At 36.9% G+C, this 17,625-nt stretch overlaps 1 pseudogene; it reads right to left on the bottom strand.

The window, feature by feature from the left end:
* Positions 1–4,741: 4,741 nt before the first annotated feature.
* The window catches only part of LOC116278396 (neuropilin and tolloid-like protein 1), a 56,490-nt pseudogene continuing 43,606 nt past the window's right edge, over positions 4,742–17,625 (bottom strand).

Below are 17,625 nucleotides of genomic sequence, written 5' to 3'. Positions count from 1 at the left end.
AGGGCCATCTCAGCCCCAGGTCAGATCTGCTTGTACTAATGTGGATCCATACCCCTTCCTTCAGGACAGTGCAGTTGTCTAGGATGGTTTCTCTTCTGAAACCTCTGGGGAGAGCGAGGAATCTGTATTACAATTTCTGAGGTAAATACCAGCTGAAGTGGGAGATAGGGAAGATGGAAAAGGCATTGTAAGCTAAAAAGAAGCAGGCTGCATAATCATAAAAGATCAACACTTATTAAAAATACACTGGCACTAAAATTTTAGATGAGAAGTAAATATAAAAAAAAAAAAGGCAGTGTCTAAAGAAGAGTGGGAGTGACCAGGGGAAGCACTCAGCAACTTGTAAACAGAAATTCTCACCACTTACTACGTTGGAAAAGACATGTATCAAAAAGTTCAGGGCAGGTTCAAACTGAGAAGTGAACCATAAGGAATGATTTGAAGAAGAAATTTATTTTAGAGACTTGACCTTGCTCTATGAGAATTTGTAAAGCATCATTGGCTTAGTTGTTTTCTTCTCCTTTTGCATCTGACTTTGCTCCTGAAGTTACAGAGCAGTCAGGATGACAAAGTAGACATGAAGCAGGAACAACTGGAAAATATGTCCATCTCTCACTAGAACCCATATTGGCCTTTCCCCATTTCCACATCTCCAACTTCAATGCCACGGGCACCTGCAGAAAAAGCTGGCATTTTTCTGGTGGAGCTACACTTGCACTAGGCTCAGAAGGTGGAGGAGCTGCTGTGAGCAATCCCTTGGGAGTCAGAGGGGGCATGTACTCTGTCACTGCCTTCACCAGGAAGGTGATCCAGCAGAGCTGCAAAGCACGTGGGAGCCACGACAGGGCCTGAACTGCACCCGCCTCTAAGGAACAGACAAAACTTCTGTTCACTTCTGCTCATCTTGCATGGCTTTCTCTTGTGGCCAACCTTAAGCAGAGACATACAGGGAGGTGAATCTTGGAAACACTGTTCAGCTTTATCAAGTTGAAACATTACAAAGATCTTGATGTCCAGGTCAATGATTTGATTTTTACTGAAAAACAAAATCAGATCTTCCTTGCCAGAATATGTTATTATTCAAGTGATGCCCACAGGCTCTGTGTCTCTTTGCCTCGACCTTCTCCATGTGAGTGAAGCCCTGATGAATTTTGGCTAAGTCAAGGAAACTAGGACTTTCGTAAGGTCTGACCTTTACGGGAAATATAAAATGAGTTTTTTTAGTTTAATAGGCAGGAATTCCAATTCTTGAAAACTATCAATCATTTTTGTTAAGTCTACAAATACCAGGCTAATAAGTATTCACCAAACAATCCTATTTTATGTAGTTACTTAGTTCTGCTTACTGTCACTCCATTTTTTAGGGTAAGCAGGAGTTCTTTAAACCTTTCAAGAGGTGACCAGAAAGACACTTATATAAGTAGTTGGCACATAATCATCTAAATGATGGGAACTGGGAGACAGTGGGAAAGCTACACTCAGGCAGTATTTTTCTCTTGCCTGAAATTCCACTGCTGATCATTCTCCCTTTTTTTAAGCATGTTCCACTTTCTGCAACTTTCTACTGAAATATGGATGAGGGTATCCAATAAATCAGTAAAATTATCTTATGTGTTCATCATATGGATTGTTTTCAACCAAGTGAAAATGGAGCAAGAAAAACAAAAAACTTAGCTGCCTGAGAAGGGAAGAGGCATAAGAATCAGATGTAATTATATTAAAGTTAAATTTTCCTTAGTTCAGAGTTTGCCCACAGAAAGTATTATGTCAACAGTGATACTTCTTGTCAAAAGACTTTGGAAGAGAGCATTTCAGCACAGGAGGAGCTCACCACCCAGTGATAACAGCCAACACCTGGTGAGGGCACAGGGCGAGCCTGCCTTGGCTCTGGTCTGAGAGCTGAACCTGCAGTCAATCAGGTGTAGGTCTTACCAGCCCTACAAGGGAGGCATTCTGATTATCCTCCTCTGATAAATGATGAAACTGAGTTACAAAGGTATTAGATAACTTACTCAGGCTTATATACCCAGTAGGATGCGGACTGGAATTTGAGTTTAGAAAGTCAAAGGCTGATAAGGAATTCTCTAATTTGGTTAACCTTAGAATTCAAGCTAATAAATTCACATCTCAACTGAGTAACTAGAAATGGAAAGTGTTTTCATATAGTAAGATATTTATAACCAGAAAATATTGATGATATATTCAAATATGAAAGGAATTCAGAAAAGATGATTTCTAAATGAGGCCTAAAAATGAAAGTAAATATTAGACAGTTGACCCACTGATCTTCCCTTCCACTTGAAATGTCCTCTCCCCATGTCTCTGCTTTTCCAAATTTGATTCATTTATCAAAGTCCAGTTTGAGAATGTGGACAGAAGCCCCACCATCAATTTACTGGTGATGTTAACCAAGCCAAAGAACATAAATGTTCCCTGTTAGAGAATGAAGATTTGTGGCTAGATGAGGGGTGGAGTGGGCAGCGGCGGCAGGATTAGCTGATTAACCAACACCCCTGCCTTCTTGCAAACACAATCCTGCTTTTGTCCAGGGCTACAAATGCACAGTACTAGGTGAGATAACTTATTTTCCCAAATGCCTTGGTAGCTATGGATGGCCATATGACAGTTACAGCCAACAAGATATAAGGAAGGATTGACAGGAGGTTCTGGACACACTTTTGATTTGTTATTGTTGTGGTGGAGAGAAAAAAAGACTTCTGTATGGCATTGCCACTTTCCCCTTTTCTTGTCCCCAGGACAGTCATTACAGTCAGAAAATCAGCAGCTATATTTTGGTGGTTAGGCAAGAAAAAGATCCCAATATACTACAGTTGCAAAAATTAAACAAAAACCTTGCATTGTTGATGAAGGTGCTGAACCAATTCCAGCAATGTTCCAGGTTATTTGTAAGGGAGAAATATTACTCCCCTTGTAAAGTTATTTGGGTCATATTTAATGTTAGTAGTAACCGAGGTACTTCTAGCTTTTATTTTCAGGGATCTTCAAACTGAACTGAGGAAGGCTCTGAGGCCCCAGAGAATGCTGAGGGGTGGACTGGGTAACTGTGGGCCACTGAGAATTGTATCCTCTGCCCTACCCACGTTGTAAGAGTTACATGTTAAGTTTCTGCTTAAGAGTCTATTTAAAGATACATTCATGTATTGGAAAATGTTTAAAAGCTTTTATTTGGCTGATTTCTAACTTCCCTTTCAGCTTTAAAATCCCAATTTCTGAATTCTTTCCTGAAATCTTCTTTAAAAACTCAAAGTGATATTTATTTTTGACAAATCAGAGTACTTACTTTCTACATTATCTTTTGATAGTTTATTCTGACATCTTACAATTAATATTATACTTTACACATAGTGCCTTACAAATTTTTATTTGTATTAGTCTTGGCTGTAGAGATTGTCAGCAAAAAACTACAGAGTTTGAAATAGCTCTAAGGATGAGACAGAAGTCCTGTGTATATACAGACATAGGAAGGGTCCAGCACCTATGCGTTTGGTCAGATTATGTACCCTCCGGCAACCCCTGATTCTCGTTCTCTCTGTCAGAGACTTCAGGTTACATTATTCATCACATTCAGGGTACAGTGGAAGAAAACCCCAAACATTTGAGAGACGTATTTCCTACCCTGAAGATCCTGAACATAAAATTAGAAAGGGCTTCTCTCTGAAGAAAAGGACTTCTGCACATTTATCTTCATCTGAATTTCCCCTATACATCTATTTTGACTTTGCATTTACTCCTAATATAAAGGATGTTGCAGGCATGGAGTCACTAGGATTATTCCAGTATCAGAAGAGTTTATTTTGCAGGTTGCAGGATTAGTGTCTCATTTTTCTTCATCGCTTCTGACTTAATTTCTGTTAATGCTGAACACTGCTAAGCATTGTTTTCATGATGAAATCCATCCTAATAAGCTAGTGAGTTTCCACCTATATGCTGATAACACAAAAGGCTTGGATAGGTAATGTGAGTGTCTGCCAAAGGCAAGTAAAAAGATTGAAACAGTGTGTAAATAGCTTTCGCATTGTATTTTATTTTATTTTATTTTAATTTAATTTATTTTATTTTATTATTTTTGTTGTTAATGAAAATAGGCTTTATTACATCAAATAATAAACACACACAAAGATGCAGACGGTTTCATTTTCCTCCAGATGTTTGGTTCAACTTACAGGAAAGGCAGAACTGAAATAAACATACATGCTTATGTAGAAAAATTTTGGGGATCCTTGTTAGGTTTGGTTTGGGAAGTCGCTCTTCCTTCTGTATTTATAATTTGCATTTTAGTTATTTGTGCTGTTAGTCCGCAATGCAAAAAACAAACAAATAAGCAACAACAACAAAAAAGCTTTCAAATTTTATCAGCTTATGAAAAGGAACAAAGAACAATCTGAATAACATAACGGTATACATAACAAAATGTATCCAAAATGTATTCAAAAGAGGAGAGCAAAACAATGGTATCTTGGAGACAAACTAGTTTGCTGTTAAGATAGGTAATTTTTTTGTGTATCTTTTGAATCAATGCTTAAAACAAAACAAAACAAAACAAAACAAAACAAAACACAAAAACACAAACCCGGGTAGTTCCTAACTACTTAAAATGGAAATCCTTATCAACTGCAAAATCTCTCCTTAATCTTAGACATTGTGGGTTCAGAGCTTACTGAACCACGGGAGGGGCACAGGGAAGAGAAACCAAACTGTTACCATTTTGAAAAGAAAGTTTCTACTGAACATGAGAGGGTAACTGTAACTTCTTGAGGGAGAAGATGGAAAACCTTCCAGCCTCACAAGGCAGCTGCGACCTGGCATTCTGTTCTGTCTCAGCCAGGCGCTCGGGTACCAATCCTCCAGCATGGATGAAGCATCCTTTAGTCTCTCTCGCGCTCTTGCTGCTCGCCTAGGTAGGTCTGATCTTTTTTCCCAGTTCTTCCACAATGGCCTGCAGTGCAGCATATTTGCTCTGGGCACCTGACTGTTCCTGGTTCCCTGGGTGTAGCCTAAAGATGGTGGCCTGAGGTCACTCAGCAGCTGGCGGTGCTGTGAGGATGTCACCAACTGGTTAAGGGCAGGTAGACGCTCCCAGAGGCGTCGAGGGAGGCAGCGAGCAGGTGCAAAGTCAGGTTCCCGAGGGCCGCAGCAGGGACCAGCCGAGCCCCTGTGAGCCCTTCTGTGCACCAGCTAAGCTACCCCGCACTTTCTGTTGTTGACTGCTCGGGCCTCACCCGCAAATATGACGGTCTTACTTTACTTTTTATTGCTGACTAGGTACAAGCACACCTGTGCATGCATCACAGAGAAGCACAACAAAGCTACTCACAATTGGGGTCTGCAACGATATCATGTTGGAAAAGATGCCCAGTCGGTAGCAAGACAGGCTTCCTATTCTGGGTGTCAAACTTCCATTCATTTGTGTGTTTGAGGAATGTTCACGGAATGCCTTCTATGCACAACTTTGCTTGGCACAGAGGAGACAAAGGTTTACAGAATAGTTCCTGCCCTCCAGACACTTGCAAGGAAAAATAAAATAGTAAGATAAAGTACATTTTTTTCTTGAAGTCGTATGTGTCTAGCACAGCTAGGGCACAAGGGAGAAACTTAATAAAGATCAGCTAAAATTATCATTAGCGTGAAAATAGATTCCCTTCTGCCCACTCACTGACGTCCACAGATGCACAAGCCTCCTTTCAAAATACAAGTGCTCCTTGTTTCAAAGGTAATGCTAACAAGCTGTAACTTTTTTCTTAGACTTTCACAAGGTTATGGGGCTAATTAAACAGAAAAGGGAACATTAACAAGTAAGCAGACAAATAAGAAAGGGGGAAAAATGAAAGACTGACGGCAATAGATAAGTCAAAAAATTATAAAAGCCCACATGCAGTAACAGAAATAGACAAATACAAAAAAAAAGAAAAAAAAGAAAAGAAAAAGAAAAACCCAATATCGCTCGGAAGCTTTTCAGCACAGGGCAAACTGTACCGCACAGCTTAGGAGCCTGAAAAGTAGACCATAAGGGGCACGTGGAATAGACAGCAGTCGAGTAACATTGGAGCACTAGGCTTTCCTCACATGTTTATGTCATTTATCCTTCACAAAGACCCTGCTGAGTAACTCATTCTAGTTAACAAATGAAGAGATAATGACTTCACGTAATCAAGAAGCATATTCAACATGAGTCATACATGTGAAGTTCAAGATGTTAATTTAAATGTGTGATTTTGATTGCGTCTTTGAGTTTCAGAGCTGCGTGGGAACTGCTCTGTCAAGGGGACATGTGATTTTAAATCTGTAAGTGGCATTTAAGAGTTTCCTAATGCTCTAATATTAGTAGAGGTAAATACTCCTAATTCAGAGAACTTAATATGGACACATTCAAATACATAAAGAAACAAAGAATGTTCTTCAAGAACAGTATGTTAAATGTGCTACTGACTTGATCAAGGGTAAAGAATCCTGCTAATTTCACCCCCACATCCTTAAGACTCAGCAGAATTTCAAGTAAAAATTTAATATTCAGTCCAGCAAGATTTAGAAGTGGTTGATTACTTTATGTTCTGTTTTTTGTTTGTTGTTTGATTGTTGCCATACCCAGTTGCTTTAAGTAATGGAAAGTACCACAGTAGATTCTTTCCCTTGTTTCTAGTTATTCTTCTTAACTACGACTCCTTTCTCTTCAGACAGATCACTATAGCAATCTCTTCCTGTGTCCTGTCCACCAGAATGGTCATGGGCAAACACTTCCCGTCCCAGTGACTTTATTGCATCAGAACTCCCTTATATGGTGTATCACAGTGAGGAAATTGTCCATATGCCTCACAGGCATAGTAAACAACCTTTGGATATTCTCTTTGCACCCAATAGTTAAAAAGTTAACCCCAAATAATCTATCCCATCAATAAAATGGTTCTTTTTATGCAATCTGATTTTTTAAAATTTTTTATTGATTTATAATCATTTTACAATGTTGTGTCAAATTCCAGTGTAGAGCACAATTTTTCAGTCATACATGAACATATATATATCATTGTCACATTTTTTTCTCTGTGAGCTACCATAAGATCTTGTGTATATTTCCCTGTGCTATACAGTATAATCTTGTTTATCTATTCTACAATTTTGAAATCCCATCTATCCCTTCCCACCCTCCACCCCCTTGGCAACCACAAGTTTGTATTCTGTGTCTAGGAGTCTATTTCTGTTTTGTATTTGTGCTTTGTTTGTTTGTTTGTTTGTTTTAGATTCCACATATGAGTGATCTCATGTGGTATTTTTCTTTCTCTTTCTGGCTTACTTCACTTAGAATGACATTCCCCAGGAGCATCCATGTTGCTGCAAATGGCATTATGCTTTCAGTTTTTATGGCTGAGTAGTTATTCCATTGTATAAATATACCACATCTTCTTTATCCAGTCATCTGTTGATGGACATTTAGGCTGTCTCCATGTCTTGGCTATTGTAAATAGTGCTGCTATGAACATTGGGGTGCAGGTGCCATCCTGAAGTAGGGTTCCTTCTGCATATATGCAGATTCCTGGGAAATCTGATTTTTAATGATACAGTTTTATTAGACATTGAAATTCTAGATAACTTTGCTGTTTTGCTCTTCTTTATTTTCATCCTGCGTCTCCTTTTTTTCTGAGTATCTTGCAGTGATATTTGGACTAGTGTGTACTTCATATGTGTGTCCTAAATGGCCCTAGGAGGAGGTTTAGGGACCCCTTACCTTATTCATGTACTTGTCTTTAAAGTTAAGAGCATGAGGTGTGGGGGTTAGAATGACCTGTGCTATTTATAAACTTAAGACCTTGGCCCCTTTGCTTGACATTTCCAAGCCTCAGGCTTTTCATTTACAGAAAGGGGATAATAATATTTACTTCACAGTTGATCATAAGATAATATTGTGTAAGTTATTTAAAGCAGATACTGGGCTCTCAATAAAAGAACAAGCATTATTAATTTTGCAATAATTTTTATTATCTAACACAGTACCTAAAACAATAAGAACATTAAAGACTTATTAATGATGATGATAAAATCTTAACAGAGACTAAAATTCCACTCCTTGATTCTTACTGAATTAAACAGTAATATGGTCCCAAGTCCCCAGAAAACTCCACACTTGCTTTGAGTTTTGCATGATCCAGTTGGCTCTCTAACTATCAAATAGAGTGGTGATGTAACTCAGTTCCTTACATGTTTTTTTTTTCATTTCACATTCCTGTCTCCTGCCTTTTCTACCTTCCCAATTACTCAATATCCTCTTGAAATTCAGGTGGCTGCCAAGGGACCCCACAGAAGTATCCCTTCTTGTAAGTCAAGCATAAAAAAGATGTTGAGCTTATCATAAATAAAAGAAAAAAACCATGCACATGATTTAAGCTAGCTCTGTAGCTGGATAAGACCAGTCACCTCTCTGTGCCTTAGTGTATTTAACTGCAAAATGAAGTGAAAAATCCCTCTTTCCTCACAGGACAGTTGTAATGATTGAATGCAGTAAAAAGAAATTGTGTGTGAATACACTTGACATCTATGATGGTGTCTAAATGTTAGGCATTCTATGATACTTCCTGCTCCAGATTATGCCTTTGTGAATATTTTTTCTTTCAAAATGACTCAATTCTTTGTACATTTCTTCAGTCTCCAGTTTAATTATTTTTGTCTATCACATAACTAAAGGTGCAGTTGGTGTCAAGTGGTACTTAGTTGTGATAAATAATGCATCCCAGGTGAAACATTTGGGTTTCCATAGGAAACTTCAAGGTACAAAATTCACCTATTGGAAGTGGCCCTGAAAACAATGGTTGTCTCCGAGCTTATATGGGAAAGTTCTGGGAAGCATTGTTGACACAAGTTGGACTTCTGTGTTGTAACATAATTCATTGTCAGCTTCTAAAGACAGGGAGGGATGACTCCCTCCTGGGTGTAAAACTTAAGCCATTCTCACTTGCATTAAACCTTACATCTCATTCTCTGTCAGTAGGGAAAGGAGGCAGATTTGATTTCATGGTTGTCTGCTGTATGACAGATGGAGTAAGAGGCATACTGCACCATGAAACAGTGGGGGAAGGTTGAATTCAACCCAGATATAGATAAAAAAATTAAATGGAAAAAAAAAGGTAACTTTTTGGTACATGACACCTTAAACATGTTAATTGAAGTGTGTCTAGATGAAGCCTCCTTGGCCACTAGGGGTCAGAATTACATAGCACATTTGCAGACCGTGGCCTGCTGGTGGGCCTGAAAGGACGGACCAGAAAACACCATTTGGAAATGGTTTTGAGCGCTGTGTGCAGAGAGTACAATGAGAGAGCACTTGCCATATGCCTGCCAGGTCTAATTATATGTCAAAGGGTAAGAACATGCAATAGGCAAACGACTTCCTCGGCCTATTTTTCCAGTCTTATTTTCCTCTATTCCCTCATTAAGATTCCACTTGGAACTAGATTTTTCAAGAGACACTAACAAACTCTAGGGGTCAGATTTCTGACAGCCACCATAGCAGGACAATTTGATATTGAAGAACTAAACATCTTTTGTGGGAAATAGAATTAAGGGAGGTAATATGTATGGTTAACCTATGGAAACCATTATAAACACATCACCTTCACAAAAGCAAAATAATAAAACAGCATAGTAAAAATAAATAATAAAATAAAAATAAAATGGGAGAATGTCAGTGCTTTTTCATGTATTTTAAAAAGAATGGTGGACAGAACTATACATTTCTAACACTTGGCTCTTTAGGAGCTTTTCCTGATTGTCCTACAATTTCAAAGAGGTCCCTATAATTGTTTTTTAACTTGTTGCAAATAAATAAGACATGAAGACACGAGGCATGTTTGTCTGCCTGATCCTTTTTTTTTTAACTTTTTTTATTGATTTATAATCATTTTATAATGTTGTGTCAAATTGCAGTGTTCAGCACAATTTTTCAGTCGTACATGGACATATACACACTCTCTGCCTGATCCTTAATATGTTTTACTACTGGAAAGTGGACCCCTCCTGTTCCTCAGATCCCCCTATGAATCCTAACGCCCGCTTCCCCAGGTTTCCGCTCCAACCTCCTCCGTACTGTTTCAGCTCCCTCTCCTCACAACAGCTAGTCACAGAGAGCTCCTGTGAGGTCTGAATTTATTCCCCTCTTCATTCTTTTCCTTTGCCAAGCCTTTTGGTGAAAACTTAATTTTTTGACATTTGCTTTATCTCCCTATTCTATTAAAACCCAGCAGTTTCCTTTTCTCTAACTGTACTCAAATAAATCACATTTTGTGCATACCAGAATAGAAGATTTCACAGCTGCCAAAAAGTTGTTCAGACATAAATTCACATGCGCTATTGGTGAAACGTGTAGTTGGGAGGAATATATAAATCTATAATTTATCTTATAAATACATATTTATAAAATTTATTATATAAAAGATGGGGAATATGTATGTTAAAAATATTTTTTTCAAAAATAAGTGCGAAACATGTGAGAAGTACAGAGTATGTCCTTCCAGAAAGAACAGCACAGCCAGGGCATAGACGTTTATAGAAAAGTGGAGAGAGAGGAGGCCTTCAGGGCGAACCACACCCCATCTGCTCTTTCAGCTGCCAGTGACCCCTGTGACTATTTAGGGGATGCGAAGGGTGCTGCAAGCCCACTGCCAGCAAGGTGGCTCCATCAGGCACACCTGTGGAGAGATATACACATACATGTATATATATATAGACTTAGTTATACATAGATAGATGGATAGTTATCTATTCACTCCTCATGTCTGGTTATCTTATGTGATCATAACTTATCTTATGTGATCAAAGAAAAAGCGTAGAAAAGAAAAATAGCCCAATAGGAAAACGGACAATGAATATAAAGCCAACTTATAGGACACGAATCGGGAAGATCACTGCTGGAAAGAACAACTTCGTTGGTAGTTGAAATGAAAATTAGAATAGCAGTTAAATAATGATACTAATGATTTTGTATGATTTCAGTTACAGAAGAAAGAAATACTCATCCAAAATAGTATACATTCTCCAAAAGTAACTACATTTCCAAGTATGGAATTTATCTATGAGCAAACATATATACAAGCACATGCACTCACTGAGATTTTTGGATTTATGGTGATGGTGGCTATTCTAATGTTACTAAAGGGAAAAGCTGTATTTGTGTTTTTTTTTTTTTCTACAGGCCATAGAAAACTTTTCAGAGAGGATTTTTTATGTCAGCCATGCAAATTCATTATATATTCTAAAATTATAAATCACAGATGCATCAACAATTTAATTAACCATTCCTTTATTGATAGACATTAAGGGTCTCTGTAATGTTTTTATTTTATTTATTTATTTATTTATTTTATAATTTTATTGAACTAAATTCAGCTTACAAAATTTTGTCAATTTCTGGTGTAGAACACAATGCTTCAGTCATATAAGAATATACATATATTCATTTTCATATTCTTTTTTATCATAAGTCACTACAAAATGTTAAATATAGTTCCCTGAGCTATACAGTATAAATTTGTTGTTTTATCTATTTTATATATATTAGTTTCTACAAATCTCAAACTCACAATTTATCACTTCCCACCCTCTTCCTGCTCTGGTAACCATAAGTTTGTTTTCAATGTCTGTGAATCTGTATCTGTTTTGTAAATAAATTCATGTCTTTTCTCTTTTTTTTTAGATTCCATATATGAGTGATATTATATAGTAATTTTCTTTCTCTTTCTGGCTTATTTCCCTTAGAATGACATTCTCCAGGTCCATCCATGTTGCTGCAAATGGCATCATTTTATTATTTTTTATGACTGACTCGTACACCATTGTAAAAACATACCACAGCTTCTTTATCCAGTCATCTGTCTTGGGCATTAAGGTTGTTTCCATGTCTTGGCTATTGTAAATAGTGCTGCTGTGAAGATTAGGGTGCATGTGTCTTTTTGAATTAAGGTTAGCACTGGGTATATGCCCAGGAGTGGGATTGCTGGATCATATGATAGGTCTATTTCAGACTTTTGAAGGATCTCCGTACTGCTTTCCATAATGGCTGCACCAAATTATATTCTCACCAACAATGTAGTAGGGTTCCATTTTCTCCACATCCTCTCCAGCTTTTATCATTTGTGGACTTTTGAATGATGGTCATTCTGATGGGTGTGAGGTGATAACTCATTGCAGGTTTAATTTATATTTCTCTGATAATTAGTGATATTGAGCATTTTTTCATGTGCCTGCTGGCCATTTGCATGTCTTCACTGGAGAATTACTTGTTTAGGTGTTCTGCCCATTTTTGGATTTGTTTGTTTGTTTTTTTCTTATTAAGCTGTATAAGATGCTTATATATGCTGGAAATTAAGCCCTTGTCAGTCTCATCTGTGCAAATATTTTCTCCCCTACTGTAGGTTGTCTTTTTGTTTTCCTTATGGTTTCCTTTGCTGTGCAAAAGCTTATACATTTAATTAGGTCCCATTTGTTTATTTTGCTATTTCTATTGCTTGGTTAGACTGCCCTAGAAGAACATTGCTAAAATTTATGTCAGGTAATGTTTGCCTATGTTTTCTTCTAAAAGGTCTAAAGTGTCTTGTCTTATGTTTAAGTCTTTAAGCCATTTTAAGCTTATTTTTGTTTATGGTGTGATGGTGTGTTCTAACTTCGTTGATTTACGTGCTGCTGCCCAGTTTTCCCAGCACCACTTTCTGAAGAGACTGCCTTTACTCCAATGCATGTTCTTGCCTCCTTTGTAAAAGATTAATTGACCAAAATTTTTGAGTTTATTTCTGGGCTCTCTATTCTGTTTCATTGATCCAGATGTCTGTTTTTGTACCAATATCATGCTGTTTTGATTACTGTAGCTCTGTAGTATTATCTGAGGTCTGGGATGGTTATTCCTCCAGCTTCATTCTTTTTCTTCAGTGTTGCTTTGGCAATTCTGGGTCTTTTGTGATTCCATATAAATTTTAGGACTATTTTTCTAGTTCTGTAAAAAATATCTTGGGTAATTTAATAGAGATTGCATTAAATTGAAATGGCTTTGGGTAATATGGCCAATTTGATGACATTAAATATTCCAATCCAAGAACATGGACTATCTTCCCATTTCTTCAAGTCATCTTTAATTTCCTTAGTGAACCTTTTGTAGTTCTCTGCATATAAGGCTTTCACTTCCTTAGTCAGATTTATTCCTAAATATTTTATTATTTTGGATGCAATTTTAAAAAGGATTGTTTATTTACTTTGATATTTCATTGTTAGTGTAAAGAAATGCAACTGATTTCTGGATGTTAATCCTGTATCCTGCTACCTTGTTGAAGTCCTTTATTAGCTCTAGTAGTTTTTGTGCGGAGCTTTTAGGGTTTTCTATATATAGTATCATGTCATCTGCATATAATGACAATTTTACCTCTTCTCTTCCAATTTGGATCCTTTTTATTTCTTTTTCTGATCTAATTGCTATGGCTAGTATGCCCAATAATATATTGAATAGAAATGGTGAGAGTGGGCATCTTTGTCTTGTTCCAGATTTTAGAAGAAAGGCTTTCAGCTTTTCACCATTGAGCATCATATAGGTTTGTCATAAAAAGCTTTTATTATGTTGAGCTATGTTCCCTCTATACCCACTTTGGTTAGAGTTTTTGTTATAAATGGGCATTGAATTTTATCAAATGCTTTTTCTGCATCTATTGAGATGATCATGCAGTTTTTATCCTATGTTTTGTTGATGTGGTGTATTACATTGACTGATTTGTGTATACTGAACCAACGTTGTGTCCCTGGGGTGAACCCAACTTAATCACGGTGTATGATCTTTTTTATGTGTTGTTGGATTCTGTTTGCTAATATTTATTGAGGATTTTTAACAATGTTCATCAACAATATTGGTTATAGTTTTCTTTTTTGGTAGTGTATTTGTCTGGCTTTAGTATCAGGGTGATGGTGGTTTCATAGAATGAATTTAGGAATATTCTCTTCTCTTCAATCTTTTTGAAGAGTTTGAGAAGGACTGGTATGAACTCTTTTTTCTATGTTTGATAAATTCCCCAGTGAAGCCATCTGGTCTTTGACTTTTGTTTGCAGGAAGGTTTTTGAATTGATTCTATTTTGCTTCAAGTGATTGATTTTTTCAGATGATTTATTTCTTTTTGATTCAGTTTTGGTATTCTATATGTTTCTAGAAACTTGTCCATTTCTTCTGAGTTGTCCAATTTATTGCCATATAGTTGTTCATAGTATTCTCTTATTTTTTGTATTTCTGTGGTATTGGTTATAATTTCTCCATTTTCCTTTCTTATTTGGTTCATGTGTTCCTCTCTTTTTCCTTCTTGGTGAGCCTGGCCAGAGGTTTGTCAGTATTGTTTACTCTTTCAAAAAACCAGCTCTTAGTTGGACTGATTTCTTATATTGATTCATTCATCTCAATTTTACTTATTTCCTCCCTAATCTTTATTATTTCTTTCTTTCTGCTGAACTTAGGTTTTGTTTGTTCTTCTTTTTCTAATTCTTTTAGGTGGTAGGTTAGGTTGTTTATTTGAGATTATTATTCTTTTTTAAGGAAGGCCTGTATCACTGTGAACTTCCCTCTTTGGATTGCTTTTGCTTAGATTTTGTGCAGTTGTGCTTTCATTGTCATTTGTCTCAAGGTATTTTTAATTCCTTCTGTGGTTTCATTGTTAACCCATTGTTTTTTGGTAGCATGGTTTTTAGTCAGCATGCTGTCCTTTTTTTGCCTGTATTTCTCCATGGATGCTTTCTAGTTTCATGCCATTGTGGTCAGAGAAGATGCTTGAAATTATTTCTATCCTCTTAAAATTGTTGAGGGTTCTTTTGTGCCCAAGTATGTGGTCTACCCTAGGGAATGTTCCATGAACACTTGAAGAGAATGTATATTCTGTTTTGGGGGGATGTAATATTCTAAAAATATCAACCAAGTCAAACTGTTCTTTTGTGTCATTAGGCTCCCCCTTGCCTTATTGAGTTTCTGGCTGGAAGATCTACCCAATGATGTTAGTGGGGTGTTAAAGTCTCCTACTCTTATTGTATTCCCATCAGTTTCTCCCTTTATGTCTGTTAGTAATTGTTTTATGTATTTAGGAGCTCCTATATTGTGTGCATAAATGTTACAAGTGTAATATCCTCATCTTTTACTGCTCCTTTGATCACTATATAGTGTCCTTCTTTGTCTTTCTTTATGGCTTTTATTTTAAAGTGTATTTTGTCTGATATGAGTACTACTACTCCCACTTTCTTGTCATTTCCTTTGCATGAAATATCTTTTTTCATCCTTTCACTTTCAATCTATATGTCTCCTTCAGTCTAAAGTGGGTCTCTTGTAGGCAGCATATTGGGGTTTTTGTTTTATTATCCACTCTGTCACTCTATGTCTTTTGATTGGAATATTGACCTTTATGGTAATTATTGATAGATGTGTGTTTATTGCTATTTTGAACTTTGTTTTCTAGCTAATTTGGTATTTCTTCTTTTTTCCTTTCTTTTCCTTTTTGTTTTTCTTTTGTTGTTTCATAATTTTATATTGTATTAGCTTGGTTTCTTTTTGGGTTTTGTGGTACTATTGTATGTTTTTGATTTGTGGTTACCCTGTTTTTCAAGTATTTTAACCCCTTACTCTGTTTGCTTTAGACTGATAGTCATTTAAGCTCAAACACATCCTAGAAAGAATGAATAAAAAAAAAGAAAGGAAAGAAAATCTATATTTTCTTGCTCCCTTTTCTGATCTAAAGCACCTCTATTCATATGTCCACACTTGGATTTCCCTTTAGGAAACCATGCTGATTGTTTAAGAATAGCTATTATGAAAAAGAGCTCTTCCCAAATACTAAATTGTTCAAAGTCACTCACTTTCAAGGTTTCCATTATTGAGCTCATGCCTTTAGGTTCAAGGCCAAACAGCCTCTCTAATGGCAAATGACATCTCCAAGATTGGCTTCATAATTAACTCTATGTTTGATGAAATTTGTGTTTCAGGGCAGTGTATGCTCCTAACTACAAGTATGCAGTTCCCATAGTAAGCCAAGGAAATATAAAGTCCAGTACAATGAAAACGTCCACTTATTCTAATATGTCCAAGTGTGGCTTGAGTGTAAGGCTTTAGGCGTGAGCAAGGCACAGCGCAGCTTCTTTCCTCCCTCCCTCAGCTGCTGACATTCAAGTGGACTTTTCACATTTATAATAGATGTTCTCTCATGTTTGTACCATTGTCCTCTGAGACCACTGCTATAATATTCTGCTGGTGCACAAGACGGAAGAAAGTATCCTGGAAAACGCACCACTTATTCCAGGCATTCTGTTAAAGGACACTCAAGTGTGGGCAAAGTCATCAGAGAAAGTGACAGAGCTGCAGGCTGCTGTCAGGAATTTCTTCCTCATCAGTGGTCCAATTTTCAGAAATGAGACCAAAACCCATGTGCTGTCCAGCTTTCAGACAAAAAAGAAGATACACAACATCTAAACCAAAGCGATGGAGCAGATTCATTTTTTAAAAAGTAACAAAAAGGTAAAACAAGAAAAAAAAAAAACAACACCTCAGTGATGCATACCTCTGGGCAGAAATATCAGTGTTCTGAAAAACAGTATTAAATTTCATCCAAAGTCAATCAATGACACTGAAATGTTTACTAAGAGCTTCACGATCTGCATGCTCTAGTGAGAACAGGTGGAATAGCAGGGTGAAGGGGGCAGAAAGAGGAAAAGAATAGGAACTATAATTTTCAATGATAAGAAACCTGCAACCTAGAAAATAAATATAAATAAGAGAAAAAGAGATGGAGAGAAAAATGGGGAGAACGTGGGAGAGGGGTAATAGTCCCATATTTTTCAAAATATGTTCCATGAAGCAACAGCTTCATAGATGCTAATAGGTATAATGACAGAAACATAAAGCAAAGCAAAACAGAATAAACAGAAAAATGACTCTGATGTAATTAAATGTCAAGCTTCTCAGGACCTTTGCTGTACAAATGTGTTTTCTGACTCACCAAGAGGGAAATGTAATTTGCTGTATTTGAGAATGGAGCTGTTTTTATTGACAACAAGTCTATTAATACAGTAAAACTATCCTTTAGGAGAAGGTGAGTAGGAGACAGCAGAGGTCTCTCATTCTGTTTCTGCTGCTGTCTAGTTATGTGACTTTGGGCCAACATCCATCTTTCCCTGAACTTTAGACTTTCCATCTTTAAAATAGCAGAGTGTTTCAAGATAGTCCCAGAGGCCTCAAAAATGATAGCATATCCCCAGGTCCTCACATATGTAGCACAAACTAGAGTATCACCTTGTGGCTTAGGTAATGCTTTCTCAGGCCATACCTTCTGAGAGAGTTGTAATATCAATGAAAACAAATGAAAAAGACTTGGACTCTGATCCTTGATTCTGAAGACCCAATGGATTTAATAGAAAGAATGCATGTTTTTATTTGTGGTCATTAAAGTCTTCTGGTTATAGAAGTAAACTACAGGTTGCTACTGACACCACACAGACCTCCCAGATGTTTGAGGCCTCTTTCTGTGAAGTTATTACATTTATTTCATTCTAATGAAACATTTGGAACTTCAGGTTCATGTTCAATATGTAAAGAGGTTGGAAGTTGTCACTTCTGTCCTTACA

Source organism: Vicugna pacos, chromosome 30, assembly GCF_048564905.1.
Source record: "Vicugna pacos chromosome 30, VicPac4, whole genome shotgun sequence".
NCBI classification, from domain to species: Eukaryota; Metazoa; Chordata; class Mammalia; order Artiodactyla; family Camelidae; genus Vicugna; species Vicugna pacos.
This window is presented reverse-complemented; position numbering and strand designations above follow the sequence as displayed.